The sequence below is a fragment of the Cebus imitator genome, unplaced genomic scaffold (genome assembly GCF_001604975.1).
Source record: "Cebus imitator isolate Cc_AM_T3 unplaced genomic scaffold, Cebus_imitator-1.0 Scaffold206, whole genome shotgun sequence".
NCBI classification, from domain to species: domain Eukaryota; kingdom Metazoa; phylum Chordata; class Mammalia; order Primates; family Cebidae; genus Cebus; species Cebus imitator.
In genome coordinates this window covers 43,470-66,335 of record NW_016107521.1, presented here as the reverse complement: position 1 = coordinate 66,335, position 22,866 = coordinate 43,470, and the positions used below count along the sequence as shown (strand labels likewise).

At 37.9% G+C, this 22,866-nt stretch overlaps 1 long non-coding RNA gene across 1 annotated transcript; it reads right to left on the bottom strand.

The window, feature by feature from the left end:
• Window positions 1-12,611: 12,611 nt before the first annotated feature.
• LOC108317664 lies at window positions 12,612-13,567 on the bottom strand. The gene is made up of 3 exons (XR_001830847.2): window positions 13,554-13,567; window positions 12,822-12,825; window positions 12,612-12,699 (listed from the first exon to the last, which is right to left on the bottom strand). It is a non-coding gene; the product is annotated as an uncharacterized LOC108317664 (long non-coding RNA).
• Window positions 13,568-22,866: the final 9,299 nt, after the last annotated feature.

Sequence of the window (22,866 nt, the reverse complement as noted above, 5' to 3'; positions counted from 1 at the left end):
GTAACTGACAGTTTGACATTCTTTTTATATAAATAATTACTTAGGAAAGCATATTTTTTTAATTTTTATTTTCAGAATTTTCGATTAGTTTCATTTTATTTGCTTATCCTTTACTTATGAAATTCTAGCACTTTGCATTATAGCAGAGGATATTGCTATTACGTTATTTATTTTAAATATTTATTATATACTAAGTTTAAAAAAAAACTCAACAAATCTTTGGTAAATATTAATGGATGTTAAAAAAAAGTCTTCTCAATTGGAGCTAATCTTATTGACACTCTCCCAAAAGATAAAGAAAGTGGGAATCCTCCCCAAATCATTCTATGAAGCCAGTAGCACCCTAATATCAAAACCAGGAAAGGAGAAAACAAAAAAATAAAACTACAGACCAAAATCTCTAATGAACATAGATACAAAAATCCTCAACAAAATACTGACTAACTAAATCCAGCAGCATATCAAAAATATAATCAACCATGTTCAAGTGGGTTTTATACCAGGGATGCAGGGATGGTTTAAGATCAGCAAGTCAAACAATATGATAAACCACATAAACAGAATTAAAAACAAAAATCACATGATCTTCTCAATAAACGCAGAAAAATTACTTGACAAAATCCAGCATCTCTTTGCAATTAAAATCCTGAGCAAAATCACTGTAGCAGGGACATAGCTTAAGGTAATAAAACCCATCTATGACAAACCCACAGCCAACATTATACTGAATAGGAAAAAGTTAAAAGCATTCTCCCTGAGAAATGGAACAGGATAAAGGTGCCCACCCTCACCACTTCTATTCAACATGGTACTGGAAGTCCTAGCCAGAGCAATCAGACAAGAGAAAGAAATAAAGGGCATCCAAATCAATAAAAAAGGAAGTCAAACTGTTGCTCTTTGCTGATGACATGATCATTACCTAGAAAACCCTAAAGACACATCCAAAAAAGCTCCTAGAACTGGTAAGTGAATTCAGCATAGTTTCAGGATGCAAAATTAATGTACATAAATCAGTAGCCCTGATATATACCACCAGTGACCAAGCTGAGAATCAAATCAAGAACTCAATCCCTTTTACAATAGCTGCAAAATTTAAAATACTTAGTAATATACTGAAACAAGGAGGTGAAAGACCTCTACAAGGAAAACTATAAAACACTACTGAAAGAAATTATAGGTGACACAAACAAATGGAAACACATCCCATGCTCAGGGATGGGTAGAATCAATATTGTGAAAATGCCTATACTGCCAAAAGCAATCTACAAATTCAATGCAATTCTCATCAAAATACCACCATCACTCTTCACAGAATTAGAAAAAACAATCCTAAAATTCATATGGAACCAAAATATAGCCCACATAGCCAAAGCAAGACTAAGCAAAAGGAACAAATCTGGAGACATTACATTACCTGACTTCAAACTATACTGTAAGGCCATAGTAACCAAAACAACATGGTACTGGTATAGAAACAGGCATACAGACCAATGGAACAGAAATAAGACACAAACACACACATTACCCTAAGCCTACACAGGCTCAGGATTGTAAATACTGTCTTCCATCTCCACATCTTATCCCACTGGAAGGTCTTCAAGGGCAATAACACACATGGAGTTTCCATTTCCTATAACAATGCCTTCTTCTGGAATACCTATTGAAATCCAGCCTGAAGTTGTTTTACAGTTAGTATTTTTTTTTTTAATAAATAGAAGTACACTCTTAATATAATGATAAAAATTATATTACATGAATTAAAACTATGTTACATGAACCAGTAACATAGTTATTTATCACTGTTAAGTATTTATGTATGATATGTAATTATAAATATTTTTTATATTACTGGAAGTGTATGTGCTTGATTATATTAGCATCTCTACAAACATGTAGATGATGTACTGTGCTACATGTGGGTGCTGCATTATGCTATGATGTCATGAAGTTACTAGATGATAGAGATTTTTCAGCCACATTATAATCTTATGGGGCTGCTATTGTATATGTGTTCTGCTGTTGACTGAAACATTGTTATGCAGTGCATGACCATTTGTATACGTATATGTGCATATGTAAACACACACACACACACACACACACACACACACACACACACACACACACATTGTGGGTCGGTATGTTTCCCATGTCAATTGATAACGGATGACAAGCATTAGTGCAATTTTACATAAGCCTGTTTTTCATTTTATTATGAATACTTATCTTTATTTTAATGCTGAAAACTAAGTTCGTCTGTTGGTGTCCTTTTTAAGGTATTTGATAAATTTTGGAAATGTTGTGACACTTCCAAAGAGCAATAGACTATACCATGTAGTTTAGGAAATTGAAGATAAAATCACTAGAGAAGCTTATGTGATCTGATAACATGTCTAATATGAAATAATAAAAATTTCTATGCTTCTAAGTTTTCTAAGTATAATAATTACAAGTCTACAATTTTAGTAAGAATTAATTTCATCAATTGGATCTTAAGTGCCTTTTAGTACAGGTAGGTTATTTTAATTCTCATTATAGAATGATTCATACTTTCATTAATTATTCTGTTCTGCTTGGAGAATTAGAGAATAAAAGAATAAAACGTATATGTAAGACACAGCATCTATAATGCATTAGCTTATTCATCCCCATGCAATTTTATTGTTATCTTTGTTATTATTATCCTTGTTATAGAGCTTTTCCAGATCTTACTGTTCCAGATTTTATAGTATTCTAAATTTAAAAATTATAAAAATATTTAAGTTTGAAAATATTGGCTTTTATAGAGAAACATGTTGTTTAGGAGACAGCAAGGGATAGTTTTATTTAATAACTGGAGGAAAATGTGAAAAATGTACTTGGCTGAAAGGTAGCCCTTATTTTGATTCATTGTGGGAGTGGGGAGGGAGGGGACGGGGGGAAGGATAACATGGGGAGAAATGCCAGATATAGTATGCACCTAAAGTTAAATAAATAAATTTAAAAAAAAAGAACTTTAGTAGTCATGTTTGATTATTGTAATAATGATAAACATATAAAGCCAGGGCTACTGGAGAGGTAAAATTCCAGGGGTAAAAATCCTGTAATGAGAATCATATAAATCAACTTGCTCTCTGCAGCTTTGTTTCTGGAGAAAGTAGAAAGATATTTTTGATTCTTCATAATGACAAGTCAGCTGTCACATGAGTGGGAACAAAATGTGCACAATTATGATGGTTTGAATAAACTCTGAAGAAGAAAGCCTGAAAAGGTAGTTTACATTTAAAACCAATTGGTAGTTCCAGAAGGCATCTGATACAAACAGATGCATGTTTTTGTCTTTAGGAAATTCTTAAATGTAGGCTTCAGAAAATTTCCAAAGTTATGTCATCCAGAGGAAAATGAGTTCACAATCAAACATCTCAAAATAAATAAGAAAATAATTCACCATGAATAAGAGTCATTAGTAAAAAATCAATATTTATCCACAGGGAATAAGTCTTACGATTATCATATACCTTATATAAAACAAGTATGTTAACAAAATCAAGGTACAAAAATCAGTAGCATTTCTATACACCTATAACATTCAAGCTGAGAGCCTAATCAACAATGGAATCTCATTCACAATAGCCACACACAAAAATAAATACTTAGGAATGCATCCAACCAAGGAGATGAAAGTTCTTTACAAGGAGAACTACAAAACATTGCTTAGAGAAACCAAGGATCATGCAAACAAATGGAAAAACATTTGGAAAAACAATAGCCATGAAAAAATTAAAATATCCAGGAAGCATATAAACAAGGAGGTCAAAGAGCTCTACAAAGGAAACAAGTCACTACTGAAACAAATGGAGAAACATTCTGTACTCATGGATTGGAAGAATCAATATTGTTAAAACAGCCATGCTGCTCAAAGCAATGGATAATCTCAGTGCTATTCCTATGAAACTGATGGCAGTGGTGGGCCATCTGGATCAGCTGCTGCCACCATGCTAGGGCTGCACACTTCATGGAGCTGGCTGGAGCTGGGAGCAGGCAGGAGCTTCGCCCTCCCAGGGCAGTTGCAGCCACCTAAACCATGGCTGCAGATGCGGGCCTCCTACTCCACAGAGAAAGCATGTGAACCCAGGCTTCCCTGCACTTTTGGGGGCCTGGGAAGGCACCCCCCTGCCCTCTCAGAGCAATCCACTCTGCTAGCCGCTGAACATTATTTGGGACACCCTGGCTGTGGAAAGGAGATGCCCCTTGTGGGTTTCCCCTGAGATGTTCTATCACTCAATAAAGCTTCTCTTCATGTTGCTCACCCTCTTCTTCTTTGCATATCTCATTCTTCCTGGGCACAGGATAAGAACTCAAGACCCACCAAATGAGGCTAAAAGAGCTGTAACACAAACAGGGCTGAGACATGCCCCTTGCTTGCCATGTTGGGGGTGAAAAGAAGGAAAGAAGAGAGCTTCAGCCCTTCAGTGACTCCAGATTTGGGAGCTCCCCCAGCCAGGGCTGTGTTGGCCTGTTTGAGTTCCTGGTGTCTCCAAGGTTCTAGGTGTTACCATGTTCCTTGGTGTCAACTGTGGAAACTGCTTGCAGTGCACCTGGTCCAGCCACAGCCTCACAGAGAGCCAGCACCTGTGCTAGCACCTGAGGCTTCCTACCCTGCTGCAGCAGCTGGCATGACTGTGCACTGGCTGGACCTCATACTCACTCACATACACCTTGCCGTTACTCACCTTACTCATCCTTGGCAGGCATAAGACTCAGGCCAGTAGTGTTAGCTGAACACAAGCTGCCAAGCTGAGTGAGTGAAACGAGTCCAGTGAGCCCTAGGAAAACTCAGGCAAAGGCACCACCAGGCACAGAGGTTTCTGGCCAGAAAAACGACAAAACCATAAAACTTCGTTTTTATTATTTGCATATTATTTTCCCTATTCAATCAGATGTTTGTTACTTTTAATAAAATACTACCTTTGTTTCACCAAATTTAAACAATGTCTCTCCACTCCCCCAAGAAGATAATATGAACTCATCTATTCCTCCCTCTGTTTTCTCCATCTTTCCTTCTTTCAACTTCTGCCAGGTAGATAACATTTACTTTCTATATTTGCTTATACAGATTACTGAACTACAGAGTATGTGTCCTGCTCAAGGGTTTAAAAAGTCCAGGAGTTTTGGATGTTGAACTTTCAAAGGTGAGGGGGCTCTTGAGTGGAGAAAATCCAAAAACGAGGACAATGTGGTGCTATTTCTATCCCCTATTTTTATTTCTATTTCTGCCTTTCCCTTTTCTTTTCCCATTCCTCACTCTACAAAATTTCTTCTCTTTTCAAGCCCTCTTATCCCATCCTCAGCCAAAACACCTCTAGAAAAGTTTAAAATCTCTTCACACAGACACCCCACCTTCTAACCAACTGTTTCTTCCACACAGACACCCCACCTCCTAACCAATTGTTTCTTCATCACACGAGGAGATGAATGATATTTCCAGGCAGGGCCTTGGGCCCTAGCTGCTCCCCAATATCTGAAACAACTTCAGAAAAATATGTGCTGTATGTAAGATAACAAATGAGTAATTTCTTTAACATGTAAAAAGTTCCTACAAATAAACCAGGTGTTTTCTGACCATCCTATTTAAAGTGGACTGTTATCAGATCAACCTATTCACCTGCCATAGTATGTTTATATACTGGATTATTTGTTAATTGCATGTTCCTCTTTGCTCTTATGTAAACTCCATGAGGATAGAGATTTGGACACATTTATTTCCAGTGGCTAGAACCTATTAGGGTAAAGAAAATAAATAAGCTATTTATTTAAAAAATCCAAACAAGAGCATATTAAAATTATTGAAATGCAGTATATATTTGAACATTGAATATATTTGAATATATATGAATTCTTGAATATTTTAATAACTTTTTAGCTTCCTAAAATGGAAATATTTTTAAAAGATAGTTTCCTGTATGAAAAAATGGTAACGAAATAATGGTATTCTAGAGAAGTAATTATTGTGGCAGCAAATATTAGTAAAATCTTTAGGCATTCAAACGCTTCAACATTTTTTCATAATATTTGACCTAAGGTTTAATCTCTGGGAATTTCCTGGGTTAATACTCATGGGTGATTGCAGTGGTGTAATTTAATTAGTACTCATTGGAGAACTGCTCAGAATGTAAAAAGAAAAAAAAAAACACATAACAAAGGGGAATAATTAAATAAATGATAGTACATTCGTTCAGTGAAATTCTAGGCAACTGTCACAAAATCCAGCAGCAAGTATTTAATGATCACAAACAATTTCATAATATATGTGTACAACTAGGTTGTATACCATTCACTCCTTTCTCATTTTTACATTAGAAACAGGCATAAGTAGTCAAGTAAACACACACACACACACACACACACACACACACACACACACACAAAGTATGGCTATATAATACTGGGGAATAACTACCAAAACTTGAAGCCAGAGGTTAGTAACTGCCAATAATTTTTATGAATTTTTAGATGCAATCTCAAAATTTTAGAATGAGCATGTATGCTTTTTGTAAGAAACACTACTAAAAGAATAACAATGTTCTAAAAACAAAATTGTATTTTATTGGCCCTGAAAATGTCAAGTTAGTTTTTCTGGAATCAAGCATTAAGTCTGTTTGATGAACTCAATCGTATCTGGCGTATGAGTACTTTTCCTGGACTCTGGATCAGCTTCTGTGTTTGTGTTATTTGTAATAGACAGGCTTATCTCCTCTGTACTTTCACATTATTTTTGCTATTGTTTTCTGCTTGACATAATGCTACTAATCTCTTCTGAGACTGCTTCTGAAACCAAAAGCTGAGAAAAGAGACCAGACTGCTGATTCCTTCGTGTTTCCCTTGGTTTCACCTTGTTGGTGAGGTACGGCATAAAGGGTTTTTCTTTGTAACAGTATTATTTTGCAGCTCTTAGATTGCTTCAGACAAAATCCTAAACCAAACACAGGCATATAAAGAAAATTTATAGGAAGAACACTGGGCAGTCTCACTAGGCTGAAGAGGGTGCTGTGGATCAAAATCTGGGAAAAGCAGATACAAAAATGCCACAGATATGACCAAGGGATTCAAATCTGACCAGGATTCAATCTCCATATCCTACCCTGAGTTTCTTTTAACTGTAGCTTCATCTCTTTCCTAATACAGAAGTTTTGCCCCTTTTTAGGCTTAGTTTGGATTAGGTTTCTGTCCTTGTTATCCAAGGGCTCTTGCTAATGCTCAATATTTATAAGGTTTCATAGTCATTTAAAAAATAATTGATTTATTCTGATAATGTCATTTATAATACATCTATTAACCACATGTATTATTGCAGTTTTCAAGTCCTTAAGACTAATTTAGTGCTTATACACTCACTTGTTATATACTGAGAAATGTAAATTCCCTAAAACACTAATCTTTTATCAGTATTTACTTTTATAATTATGAATACCTGAATATTATAATGTTTTCATTTGTGGTATATTAACATTTAAAACATTTATATGTACACTAGGTGTGTCTGGTGTAATGCATCCTATCTTGTGTATTCTATGAAAAAAATCATAGTTTTAAAAAATACTGCTAAACTTTCTATAATTATGTATTTATTTTATTGTCAATTCAATTAAAAATTCATTTTACTTAGATGAAACACTAGATAAGCCCAAGGATCAAATGTTCTTAAAAAGCAACATGTAGGGGATTCCCCTAAGATGGCTGAATAGGAACAGCTCCAGAGTGCAACTCCCAGTGAGAGAGACACAGAAGGAGAGTGATCTCTGCATTTCCAATCGAGGTACCTGGTTCATTTCAATGGGACTGGCTGGACAGTGGGTGTAGCCCAAGGAGGGTAAACTGTGGCAGGGTGGGGTGCTGCCTCACCCAGGAAGTGCGACTGATAAGAGAATTGGAGACATCCTCCCAGCCCTGCACTCTGGTTCAGATACTGTAATCTCCCATGCCCTCTGTAACCCACAGACCAGGATATCCCCGCTGGGCTGAAAAGCACCGTGAGTTACCAACACAGATCTGAGTGGCAGCTCTGGCTATGCCATGGGCTGTTGGCACAGATCTGGGTGAATGTTTTGACTAGCACCAAGAGCGCCTGCAGGACCGAGCTACCTGCTCCCCAGAAAGAGGAGGAGCTGAAAGCAGGGAGACAGGTGATACAGCTGGGCAGGTCCCACCCGCAAAAAGACCAGCAAACTGAAGCCCTCTCACTTGAGAGTTTTGCAGCCAGCACATCAGTTCAAACTCGACCCAGGACAATCAAGCTCAGTGGTGGGGAAGGGCGTCTGCCATTGCTGAGGCTGGTCTAAACCTACCCGTGTAAACAAAAGCCATAGGAAGCTTACACGGCAGCTGGACTCAGTCTGTGAGGGTGTAGCATTGCCTCTGCAGGCAGACAAGGGGCAAACTGCCTCCTTAAGCAGCTGCCTGACCCCTGTATAACCAAAAAGATGCATCATACAGGAAAGCTCTGGCTGTCACCTGGCGGGTATCCTTCTGGGATGAAGATACCAGAGGAAAGATCAGGCAGCAATACTTGCTGATCTGTAATCCCCACAGGTGATTCCCAGGCAAGCAAGGTATAGAGTGGACCTTGAGCAGTCCTATAGCAGAGGGACCTGACTGTTAGAAGAAAAACTAAAAAACAGAAAGAAATAGTTTCAACATCAACAGAAAGGACATCCACTCAGAAACCCTATCTGAAATCACCAACTTCAAAGATCAAAGGTAGATAAATCCAAGAAGATGGGAAGAAACCAGCACAGAAAGGACGAAATCATCAAAGACCAGAACACCTCTCCTCCTCCAAGGGATCACAACTCCTCACCAGCAAGGGAACAAAACTGGATGGAGAATGAGTTTGACTAATTGACAGAAACAGGCTTCAGAAGGTGGGTAATAACAAACTTCTCTGAGCTAAAGGAACATGTTCTAATCCAATGCAAAGAAACTAAAAATCTTGAAAAAAGATAGATGAAATGCTGCTTAGAATAACCAGCTTAGAGAGGAACATAAACAACTTGATGGAGCTGAAAAACACAGCACGAGAACTTTGTGAAGCATACGCAAGTTCCAATAGCCAAATCAATCAAGCAGAAGAAAGGATATTAGAGATTGAAGATCACCTCAATGAAATAAAATGAGAAGGCAAGATTAGAGAAAAAAGAGTAAAAATAAATGAACAAAGCCTCCAAGAAATATGGGATTATGTGAAAAGACCTAATCTACATTTGATAGGTGTACCTGAATGTGACGGAGAGAATAAATCCAATCTGGAAAACACTCTTAAGGATATTATCCAGGAGAACTTCCCTAACTTAGCAAGGCAGGCCAACATTCAAGTCTAGGAAATACAGAGAACACCACAAAGATATTCTTAAAGAAGAGCAACCCCAAAGCACATAATTGTCAGATTCACCTGGGTTAAAATAAAGGAAAAAATGCTAAGCGCAGCCAGAGAGAAAGGGCAGGCTACCCACAAAGGGAAGCCCATCGGACGCACAGCAGATCTCTAGGCAGAAACCCTACAAGGCAGAAGAGAGTGGGGGCCAATAAAGAACTTTCAACCTAGAATTTCATATCCAGCCAAACTAAGCTTCATAAGCGAAGGAGAAATAAATCGTTTACAAACAAGCAATTGCTGAGAGATTTCATTACCACTAGACCTGCCTTATAAGAGCTTCTGAAGGAAACACTAAACATGGAAAGGAACAAGCAGTACCAGCCACTCCAAAAATGTACCAAATGGTAAAGACCAATGACACAATGAAGAAATTGCATCAACTAACAGGCCAAACACCCAGCCAGTAACAAAATGACAGGATCAAATTAACACATTAACAATATTAACCTTAAATGTAAATGGCCTAAATGTCCCAATAAAAAAAGACACAGACTGGTAAACTGGATAAAAAGTCAAGACCCATTGGTGTGTTGTATTCAGAAGACCCATCTCACAGGCAAAAACACACAGACTTAAAATAAAGGGATGGAAGAAGACTTACCAAGCAAATGGAGTGCAAAAAAAGCAGGGAGTGCAATCCTAGTCTCTGATAAAATAAACTTTAAACCAACGAAGAACAATACAGACAAAGAAGGGCATTACATAATGGTATAAGGATCAATACAACAAGAGGAGTTAACTATCCTAAATATATATGCACACAGTACAGGAGCACCCAGATACATAAAGCAAGTTCTTACTGACCTACAAGGAGACAGAGACTCCCACACAATAACAGTGGGAAACTTTAACACTCCACTGTCAAAATTAGACAGATCAACAAGACAGAAAATTAACAAGGATATCCAGGACTTGAACTCAGACCTGGACCAAGCAAACCTAATAGACATTTACAGAAGTCTCCACCCCAAAGCCACAGAATATACATTCTTCTCAGCACCACATCACACCTACTCTAAAATTGACCACATAATTGGGAGTAAATCACTCCTCAGCAAATGCAAAAGAATGGAAATCATAACAAACCATCTCTCAGATGACAGTGCAGTCAAATTGGAACTCAGGATTAAGAAACTCACCCAAACCACTCAACTACATGGAAACGGAACAACTTGCTCCTGAATTACCACTGGATGAACAACGAAATGAAGGCAGAAATAAAGATGTTATTCAAAACCAACAAGAACAAAGACACAACATACTGTAATCTCTGGGATACATTTAAAGCTGTGTCTAGATGGAAATTTATAGCAATAAATGCCCACATGAGAAGCAAAGAAAGATCTAAAATCATCAAAATTGAAAGAGGTAGAGGAGCAAGGTCAAAAAAAAGTCAAAGGATAGCAAAAGACAAGAAATAACTAAGATCAGAGCATAACTAAAGGAGATAGAGACACAAAAAAACCCTTAAAAAAATCAATAAATCCAGGAGCTGGTTTTTTTGAAAAGATCAACAAAATAGACAGACTGCTAGCCAGAACAGTAAGAAAGAAAAGAGAGAAGAATCGAATAGATGCAATAAAAAATGATAAAGGGGATATCACCACCAATTCCGCAGAAATACAAACTACCATCAGAGATTACTACAAAAAACTCTATGCACATAACCAGTAAACCTGGAAGAAATGGATAAATTCCTGGACAGTTACACCCTCCCAAGCCTAAACCAGGAAGAAGTTGAATCCCTGAATAGACCAATAACATGGTATGAAGTAGAAGCAGTGATTAATAGCCTACCAACCAAAAAAAGTCCAGGTCCAGACGGGTTACAGCTGAATTCTACCAGACATACAAAGAGGAGCTGGTACCATCCCTTCTGTAACTATTCCAAAGAATATAAAAAGAGGGAATCCTCTGTAACTGGTTTTATGAGATAATCATACATAGTACATTAAACTAAAACATGCATATAATGTCAGAGAACATGCTTATAAGCAAGAACTGTATTCTCACATTGGACTATAATACATTAAATCCAAATAGTACATACAAACATTTTCCCCACAGATATTGTACAGCCCATGAAATCATTGATTGTACATTTGTACATTAAGTCATTGGTCGGACATAGCGCATTCTATTTCTTCAGTCCTTCTAACCATGGATATCCCCTCGTTATGTTTGGTCTCTTAATCCACCATCCTCCGTGAAACCACCAACCCGCCCACATCTGGGGCTCTTCTCACTCCGGGCCCATATAGACAGGGCTTGGTTATACTGAAACTATACCTGGCATTTGGTTCCTACTTCAGGGCCATTCCACTAAGATCGTGTCCACGTTCCCCTTAAATAAGACATCACGATGGTGTGGCGCTATCACCCTCTTAACCGCATCACTGGATGCATGGGTGCCTGGGTGGAAAAAGCCGGGGGGGGGGGAATCCTCAGCATTGCCGTAGGCTCCGGTAGGAGTCCCGCCCCCGATCCTGTGGGACCTGGATGTGCTTTGCCATGCCTTATGCTATCATCGCACCTATACTGAATGTCTTGGCCCCTATCCCGACCACTAAGGTGTTATTCAGTCAATGGTTACAGGACATAATAAATAATTAACCGGTACTTTACCCAAATTTTAACCCGCCAACCTTCAACCCAACTTACATTTTCTGAGGCAAGTGTCATAAAGAGACATTTTACCACTAACATTAACTATTTTACAAAACCAATAAACTGAAAAATATATACACCCCACAATACCCACATTTATTAGTATGGTACTGTACATAATTACTTCTCACACACCTCAAATGCTGCCCTTCAGAAAACATATCTACATTATACAGTAATAAATTAAACCTTAAATCCACATAACCTACCACTATAGACCCATATTAAGTCCCAATCAGGTTAATGTAGCTTAATACTTAAAGCAAGACCCTGAAAATGTCTAGACGGGTAATTATTACCCCATAAACACATAGGTTTGGTCCTAGCCTTTCTATTAGCCCTCAGTGAGATTACACATGCAAGCATCCGCAGCCCTGTGAGAATGCCCTCTAGAACACCAGAACATGAGGAGCGAGTATCAAGCACGCATTTACGCAGCTCAAAACACTTTGCTTAGCCACGCCCCCACGGGAAACAGCAGTGACAAACTTTTAGCAATAAACAAAAGTTTAACCAAGCTACACTGATAATAGAGTTGGTCAATTTCGTGCCAGCCACCGTGGCCATACAATTGACTCAAGTTAATAGAACACCCGCGTAAAGAGTGTTTAAGGTCTTATCTTCAATAAAGCTAACCTATAACTAAGTCGTAGAAAACCCCAGTTATAGTGAAGTACCCTATGAAAGTGGCTCTAATGCTCCTGAATACACTATAGCTAAGGCACCAACTGGGATTGGATACCCCACTATGCTTAGCCCTAAACCCCAATAACTCCACTAACAAAATTATTCACCAGAACACTACAAGCAATAGCTTGAAACTCAAAGGACCTGGTGGTGCTTTACATCCATCTAGAGGAGCCTGTTCTGTAATCGATATACCCTGATAAACCTTACCACCTCTTGCCCTCAGCCTGTATACCGCCATCTTCACCAAACTCCCTAAAGATCGTAAAGTAAGCAAAAGTATCACCATAAAAACGTTAGGTCAAGGTGCAGCCAATGAAGTGGGAAGAAATGGGCTACATTTTCTAATCTAGAAAAATTACACGATAGCCTTTATGAAATTTAAAGGCCCCAGGTGGATTTAGCAGTAAATCAAGAATAGAGAGCTTGATTGAAGCAAGGCCATTAAGCACGCACACACCGCCCGTCACCCTCCTCAACCATCATGTAGAAAAATATATTAACAGTTTAAACCACTTCATATTGATGTAGAGGGGATAAGTCGTAACATGGTAAGCGTACTGGAAAGTGTGCTTGGATGAATCAAAGTGTAGCTTAAATTAAAGCATCCAGCCTATACCCGGAAGATCTCACAACAATTGATCACTTTGAGCTAACCCTAGCCCGAATCCCCACTTATTTATACTATCTAAATTCAACAACTAAATCATTTACCTACTATAAAAGTATAGGTGATAGAAATTATGCCCAGGCGCAATAGATATGTACCGTAAGGGAAAGACAAAACCCTAATAAAGCATAAAAAAGCAAAGACAAATCCTTATACCTTCTGCATAATGAATTAACTAGAAATAACTTTATATAGAGAATTTAAACAGAGCTCCCTGAAACCAGCCGAGCTACCCAAAGATAGCTAAAAGAGCGCACCCGTCTATGTAGCAAAATAGTGGGAAAATCTATGGGTAGTGGCGACAAACCTACCGAGCCTGGTGATAGCTGGTTGTCCAAGACAGAATCTTAGTTCAACCTTAAATTTACTTACAGAACCATTTAATCCCCTCGTGAATTTAATGGTTAGTCTAAAGAGGGACAGCTATGTGATGAAAACAGAAACTGGACCCCTTCCTGACACCTTACACTAAAATTAACTCCAGATGGATTAATGATTTAAACATAAGACCTGACACCATAAAAACCCTACAAGAAAACCTAGGCAAAATCATTCAGGACATAGGCATAGGAAAGACTTCATGACTATAAGACCAAAAGCATTGGCAACAAAAGCCAAAATAGAGACATGGGATATAATTAAACTCCAGAGTTTCTGCACAGCAAAAGAAACAATCATCAAGTCAACTGGTAACCAACAGAATGGGAAAAAAATTTTGCAATCTACCCATGTGACAAAGGGCTAATATAGAGAATCTATAAAGAACTAAAGCAGATTTACAAGAAAAAAACAAACCAACCCATTCAAAAGTGGGCGAAGGATATGAAAAGACAATTTTCAAAAGAAGACATTTTTGAGGCCAACAAACATATGAAAAAATGCTCATCAACAGTGGTCATTAGAGAAATGCAAATCAATACCACATTCAGATACCATCTCACACCAGTTAGAATGGTGATCATTAAAAAATCAGAAGACAACAGATGCTGGGGAGGATGTGGAGAAATAGGAACACTTTTACACTGTTGGTGGGAGTGTAAATTAGTTCAGTCATTGTGGAATACAGTGTGGCAATTCCTCAAGGATCTAGAAATAGAAATTCCATTTGAACCAGCAATCCCATTACTGGGTATATACCCAAAGGATTATAAATCATTGTATTATAAAGACACATGCACACACATGTTCATTGTGACAGTGTTTACAATAGCAAAGACCTGGAACCAACCCAAATGCCCCTCAGTGGTAGACTGGACAAAGAAAATGTGGCACATATACACCATGGAATACTATGCAGCCATAAGAAAGGATGAGTTCATGTTCTTTGCAGGCACATGGATGAATGTGGAAACCATCATTCTCAGTAAACTGACACAAGAACAGAAAACGAAACAACGCATGTTCTCACTCATAGGCGGGTGTTGAACAATAAGAACACATGGGCACGAGGAGTGGAATGTCACACACTGGGGTCTGTTGGGGAGTGGGGGTCAAGGGGAGAGACAGCAGGGGATGGGGAGGTTGGGGAGGGATAACAGTGGGAGAAAGGACTGATGTAGGTGACAGGGAGATGGAGATGGCAAATCACCATGGCAGATGCGTACCTATGCAACAATCCTTCAAGATCTGCGCATGTACCTCAGAACTTAAAGTACAATTAAAAAAAACAGAAATTGCCCATATATTGAATAATATAACTAATGATTCTATAGATATTAAGAAGATAACAAGAAAATATTTTTAAAAAGCAACGTGGTTTTACATGAATAAAAACATGTCATGGAAAGGTACAAGTGAATTCTGTGAGCCCTGTCCTTTTGGTTTCTCAATGGAAATTTTAAAAGGAAACATACTGTAAATTTTTCATGTTTGAATATATGTAAAAGGCATATTTGTGGTAGCTGAGGTCAATAGTATGTGTCCAGTTAGAAAGGGCTTTATGTTCTTTGAAGAGCACATGGAAATGCACATTGTGCTTTTTTATTCTCTGCTTTCCAATACGTTAATCTTCACATGTTAATTATTCAAATTCTGCACTGATATTAGATAATTTATGATATCTCACTGTGGGTGAATCCAGTACCACATAGAAGTTTAGTGCCCTAACTCTAAAGGCAGATGGACTGTGTTCAAATTTAGCTTGTCTACATCTTAGCTGTAAAGTTTCCTTGGTGAATTACTTAACTGGTGTGGACTTCATTTATCTCATGTTTTTGTTGGTGATAACTATAGTACCTCCTCGTACAAATTTTGCAAAGACTCAGTGGGTTAAACATATAAAATCTTAGTCTCGTCCATAGCATATGGTTAAGTAAAGTTACGTATTACTTTTACCTCCTCAAATTATTGTTTTCCACACTCTCAGTGCATATTCATATGGTAGAGCTTCACTCCTGTATTGCAGTTTCTCACAAATTGCTCTGAACTCCTGCTTTATTAAGATTTCTTTTATGGTGTCTCAGATTTCTCACATACAAGTTGACAATTTATACTTGTTAAAACTTTTAAGATAGGATATGATATGATATGTACACACTTCAAAATTGATGAAACAACCTATCTCCTAGAGTCAACATGTACACATTAAAAGGAATAATTTAAGATTAGTAGATGCTAGTGATGTTGTTGGCTGGAATGATTGTGTGAAAACTATTCCTAGTTGCATCTTGGGGAAACACAGCAAGGTATTTTAGATTTTGAGATTATGAATGGTAACTTTTATCTGAAAATGTAAAAGAGCCCTCTTTCCCATGTTTCAATTTTTAATGTAATTAATTCTACTTCACTGATGTTAATATACTTTCCCTTGCTTCCTTTTTTCTTTGCATTCAAGTTACACATAGTTGCCCTACTTATTGTGTGTGTATATGTGTGTGTCTTATCATTTTTTTACTGTGGTAAAATGCACATGATGTAAAATTTACCATCTTATCCTTTTTTAAGTGGCAAAATTCAGTGGTATTAAATACATTCATTCACTATCTTCCATCTCCAGAATTCTTTTCATCTTGCAAAATTAAAACTCAATACTCATGAAGCAATAATTGCCTAGTCCTCGCTCCTCCAAGCTCCTGGAAACCGCTATTTTACATTTTGAGTCTGTGATTTTGACTATTCTAAGTACTTCATATAAGTGGAAACATAAACTATTGGTCTTTTTTTGATCCAGTTATTTTTGTGATTGGTTTATTTCATTTTGTGTGATTGGTTTAATTTACTCAAAGTTTATCCATGTTGTAGCAGATGTCAGAATTTCCAACCTGCTTCAGGCTAAAAAAAATTCCATTTTATGTGTGTACTAGATTTTACTTACCCATTTATCCATCAATGGACATTTGGGTTGCTTCCATGCTTTAGCTATTGGAGATAATGCTGCTCATTAACAGGAGTGTAACAAATTGCCTTGTTTTTCTTAATCAGTATAAATTATTCCATTTGAAGTGAGTGTTTCAGTTTTGTCTTTAACCTCTGTTGAACTAGCCAAAAGTCTTTTTTAGTTTTCTGTCAGTACAGCCTTCCTAATTTTCTATTCTAAAACTCCAACTTCCACCTGTTTCCTCTCAGAGAAGGCCTCATCTCTATTATCCAAATATAACAGAAATAACAGGTTTCCTCACATGCTTGTACCAAAATACAAAATAACTGCCTCCACAGTCATTTTTCCTACTTCTTTACTGCTGCAGTGGAGGAAGTGCCTCTCCTCCCACTTAACCTTATTCACTCAAACTCTATCGTGGACTCCTCTAAGTCATCCCACACACTAAATCAACTACCAAGTCCTCTGGGTTCTACTTTCCAGTCTTCTCAAATCCTTTTTATAGTCACAGCCATATTTGTCCCAGCTAGCATCATGTTACAGCAGATGTGTAGTCACCTGTCTGGTGTGCCATTCTACTCTTGCTTCCTCCCAAGTCTCACACTGTAGCCAGGGTGATTTTTTTCATCAATAAAATCTGACAGTATCACTCTTGTTTATTGTCTGTCATTGGCTTCTTGGTGCCCTCAAAATAAAGTCTAAACAACTTAGAATATCTTACAAATTTTGTTGTTGGTTACCTTTTCATTTTTTCTCTTGACAACTTTTCCAGTGTATCCATCCTCCAGGTTAATGACTGGACGGCTGAAAGTTATTTATCCAGGCACCAAAATACTCAAGGTTAATATAAGGGGTTAGTAAATGACTGGAAGGACAGAAATTACGGCAGTAAAGTTCGTGGAATTTTGTTTACACACACATAGTTCATGAAATGATTTATCTTTAAAGATGGTTTTATTTATGTTTTATAATTAAGTCATAAATTAACTCAAAAAGATGAGCTAAGTCAGAGAAAAAATATACTTCCAGCAACATGTTAAAATGCATTTACCAGCACCATTTGGTAAGCCAAATGTCATCAACTTCAGGATTTTTGCTTAAAAACCATATCTCAAAATGACGTGTTTCACAAATACTTTTGAAGTTAGTTGCAAATATTTCATGAACAGCTTTCCTTTCTCTTATGTTAGCTGGCTAAAAACCATAAACAATTGCTTTGTATCTGTCACAATTAATACATCTTGAAAATGGGCGTGTATCTAATTTCCAATGCAGTTTACATAAATCTCTGAATCAGACATGCCACTTTTAATGAAATACCATTTATTTTTCTGTCTATGAAGAAATTTTTACCTGAGGAGATGTTATTGTGTCAAAAAGGGCATTTTCATTCAGAAAGTTTGTAATATTATACTGATAAAAATTTAACTCTTTTTTCTTAATTTTTTTTTGGTCACATTCTGATCTCAGATGTTGATTTTTTGGGTATACATTCTTGTGGTTCCACACTGGAAAATTATTAAGTGAAAATCTTGAAAGATATTAAACCTCCTAAGCCTCTCATTTTAATTAATTAGTGTCACGATAAAATTGTGTTGTTTTGGACCCAAAACACCTGAAAGAAAAGGTCAAGACAATGTATTTAGCATAGGCTGATTGTAAGCATAATAATTATTGTTATAAAAATAATTCCTAAGGAACAGATAAGACCTGAAGTAGCTATATGAGGTGGTAACAGATTATACTGAAAATCCCATATTCTCCTAAGAATACTTTCATAAGAGTATGGGTCACTGCAATATGCAGAAACCCTCTTTATAAGTAAGTACATGATTCACAAAATTTTGTTATCTAGGCATTTCAGGGTACATCTCTTCCTAGTCTCCAAGAAAATCTTTGATAGCTTTTACAGGGAGATCAAGTTGGAATGTACTCCTTGGGCACCTGGGCCTTGTGGGTATCTCTGTGCTCTCTGGTTACTAAAGGTGATTTCACACCATAACATACCAAGGCAATTTGTGTGTGTGCACGAATGTGTTGTGTGTGTGTCTGTGTGTGTGTGTGTGTGTGTGTGTGTGTGTGTGTGTATGAGAAAGAGAGAGAGAGAAAGAAAATAAGAAAAGATAGCGGAAGATGCAGAGGGAGAGAACGAGAGAGAATGCACATGAATGAGTGCCTGGAATGCTCAAGGGGCAGCTTCCAAAAGACATAGTTTGAAAGTATAAATTTTCTATGAAAACATAGGATATGGCAGCTGGCAGAGCAACTTCTGTAAAGGACATGATACAACGAATTATACTTCTAGGATTCTATACTTTTAGAGTTTTTCTCCACCCCCATTACAGCTGCTGCTCCATGACTTACACAGAATGAGGACTTCACCAGGTACAAGAGGCTTGCTTTTGCTATTCTGAGGTATTACTGGTATTCGTTCTTCACCATTATAGAGATCATAAATGGGTGCTTATCTGTGCACTGGGTGCATCTAGCTAGCGTCAAGCAGCCTGGAAGGTTGTTGAATTTTTCCATGAATGTGAGTGAAGCAAAGATTGATTTCCCAGTCAGAGCACTACTTAGCTGCCTCATGCTTCAGGTTGCTAGTGGTCTAGTTTCATATTTACCTTGTGCTTTCAGCCTCTGGCCCACCTTGTTAAATATGCAGTGTTTTTCATTAAAAAAAATGAACAAATCATAGGACATTGCAGTGTTACAATGTATAAAAAGCAAAATACAAAAATTAGCTGAGCACGGTGGCCGGCACCTGTAATCCCAGCTATTCGGGGGGCTGAGGCGGGAGAATCACTTGAACCAGGGCAGTGGAGGTTGCAGTGAGCCAAGATCGTGTAATCCCAGCCACTCAGGGGACTGAGGCAGGAGAATCAAGGAGGGAGGTTGCAGTCAGCCAAGATCACACCACTGCACTCCAGTCTAGGCGACAGAGTGAGACTGTCTTAACAAACAAACAAAAAAACGAACAACAAAACTTGTTCTTTTTTCTCACTTACTTGTCTTTGTTTCAGGTTTAGATCTTCACAGGAATGTCCCCTATGATGCTTTCTGCATTCTTACTTGTATATTTCTCCTCCCTTCTTCTCTCCATTCATTTCCTCTTCAAGTATCAGTCTGGTAATCCAGAACCACAGTTTCCCAAAGAGGAAGTTGGTCCCTAAGGTTTCATTTTCCTTATTGCATATTTAAGCACAGCTCAGGTTTGAGGCAGATGCCTGTAACTGTTTTCTTTGCCTCTTCACTGGCAGATTTAAGAAGAAATAGGGTAAATAAATAATTGAGAAAGAGGCTTCAAGCTGCAATCATTTTCCCACCAGGAGGAACTGTAGTCTGGTCTCTTTATTTATTAAGTCCCTTTGAAGGGAACATAGCTTGCAAGTATGCATCTATTTTTTCCAGAAGATAATTCCATACCAAGAAAAAAATATTACTATTGTGCTTATTATTACTATTATTTAAAATGGTAATTGTTTATCAAAAATTAGCCAACCCCCCTACCTATTGTGTGAAACTTTTTTATTTTTCTGCTTTTTTTCCTGTTTCTTTTTTGCTGTTCTTTTGTCTTACATATGGCTTGGCTGCATTTCACAGGAATCACACTAATATACTAGCCCAGTGATATGATTTGGCTGTGTTCCCACCCAAATCTGATCTTGAATTGTAGCTCCCATAATTCCCACATGTTGTGGGAGGGACCCAGTAGGAGAAAATTGAATCATGGGGGAATTTTCCCCCATATTCTCATGGTGGTGAATAAATCTCAAGAGATCAGATGATTTTATAAGGAGAAACCCCTTTCACTTGGTTCTCATTCTCTCTTGCCTGCCACCATGTAAGATGTGCCTTTTGCCATCTCCCATGATTGTGAGGCCTTCCTAGCTACACAGAACTGAGTCCATTAAACCTTTTTCTCTTTAAAAATTACCCAGTCTCAGATATGTCTTTATCAGTAGCACAAAAACAAACTAATAGAGTAAATTGGTACAGAAAGGTGGGGCATTGCTATAAAGACACCTGAAAATGTGGAAGCAACTTCTGAAATGGGTTACAGAAAGAGGTGGGAACAGTTTGGAGGCCTTTGAAGAAGATTAGGAAAGCATTGGAAAGTTTAGAACTGCATAGAGACTTGTTGAATGGCTTTGACCAAAATGCTGATAATGATATGGACAATGAAATCCAGGCTGAAGTTGTCTCAGATGGAGATGAGTAACTTTTTGGGAACTGTAGTAAAGGTGACTCTTGTTATATTTTAGAGAAGAGATTGTTGACATTTTGCCAATGCCCTACAGATTTGTGGAATTTTGAACTTGAGGGAGATGATTTAGGGTATCTGGCGGAAGAAATTTCTAAGCAGCAAAGCATTCAAGAGGTGACTTGGGTGCTGTTAAAAGCATTCAGTTTTAAAAGGGAAACAGAGCAAACAAGTTCAGAAAATTTGAAGCCTGATGATGCAATAGAAAGAAAAACCCATTTTCTGAGGAAAAATTCAAGCCATCTACATAAATTTGTATAAGTAACTATGAGCCAAATGTTAATCTCTAAGACAATGGGGGAAATGTCTCCAGAGCACGTGAAAGACCTTTGTGGCAGCCATTGCCATAACACACCCAGGGGCCTAGGAGGAAAAAATAGTTTTGTAGGGTGGGCCCAGGGGCCTCCTGCTATGTGCATCCTAGCAGCTTGGTGCCCTGCATCCCAGCTGCTCTAGCCATGGCTGAAAGGAGCCAAGGTACAGCTCTGGTCATGCTTCACAAGGTGCCAGCTCCAAGCCACAGCAGCTTCCACATGGTGTTGAGACTCTGGGTGCACAGAAGACAAGAATTAAGGTTTGGGAATCTCTGCTTAGATTTCAGGGGATGTATGGACATGCCTGGATGTCTAGGCAGAAGTTTGCTGTAGGGGCAGAGCTCTCAACGAGAACCTGTGCTAGTGCAGTTCAGAAGGGAAATGTGGGGTCAGAGCCCCAAAATAGAGTCTCTACTGGGGTAAAGCCTAGTGGAGCTATGAGAAGAGGGCCACTTTCCTCCAGACCCAGAATGGTAGGTCCACTGACAGCCTGTACTGTTTGCCCAGAAAAGCTGCAGACAGTCAACTCTAGACCATGCAAACAGCCAGAAGGGAGGCTGTACTCTGCAAAGCCACAGTGGTGGAGATCCCCAATACCATGGGAACCCACCTCTTGCATCAGCATGACCTAGATGTGAGACATGGAATCAAAGGGGGTCATTTTGAAACTTTCACATTTGACTGCCCCTGGATTTTGGACTTGGATGGGGTTTTTAGCCCTTTTGTTTTGGCCAGTTTCTCTGATTTGGAGACATGGAATTTGCCAGTTTATCAGAAATAAAGTTAATGGATATTTCTTATGCCTCAACAAATAAAGAACAAGGAAAGAGATCCCCATACCCGCCCAATTTTTATCTCTTCTCTTGGATTTCAGAACTTAATTAAAATATATTTTGTACCTGCTGTGTACTAGGCTTATTGCCAGATATTGAGAGAGACTTCAAATAAATAATTAAAAACTAAGGTAGGTGTACAGACATTCAGAAGTTTATGACTGAGTTGTAGAGTAAAACTAAAAATATAAGCATGGTTCTTTCTAGGATGGTGGCTTAGTTAAGAGCATTTCCTTTTCCTATGTCTTATTAAAATAATTATAACATGATCTTTTATAAAGCACATGTTTAACTTTTTCTAAAAGAACCAATTAGCAAACAGAAAATCTGGAGAAAAATTAAAAAATATTTACAATATAAAATGAGAGCAAAGCAGTCACAAAACAAAAGTAAATATAACACTTGAAGTATCTCTCAATTAAAAAACAATGATTTTAGAAAACAGTGACCAAGACAACCTTGAAGTTCCCTTCAGCTTGACTAAACATTAGACAGGCTTTTTTCTGAAGTTAGGTACCTGGCCTCCCTTTTCTTAGAGTATTTTATTCAGAAAACTTGTAAATTCTTTTTTTTTTTTCCCATTTATTTATTTTATTGTATTTTAGGTTTTGGGGTACATGTGAAGAACATGCAAAATTGTTGCATAGGAACACACGTGGCAGTGTGATTTGCTGCCTTCCTCCCCATCACCTACATCTGGCATTTC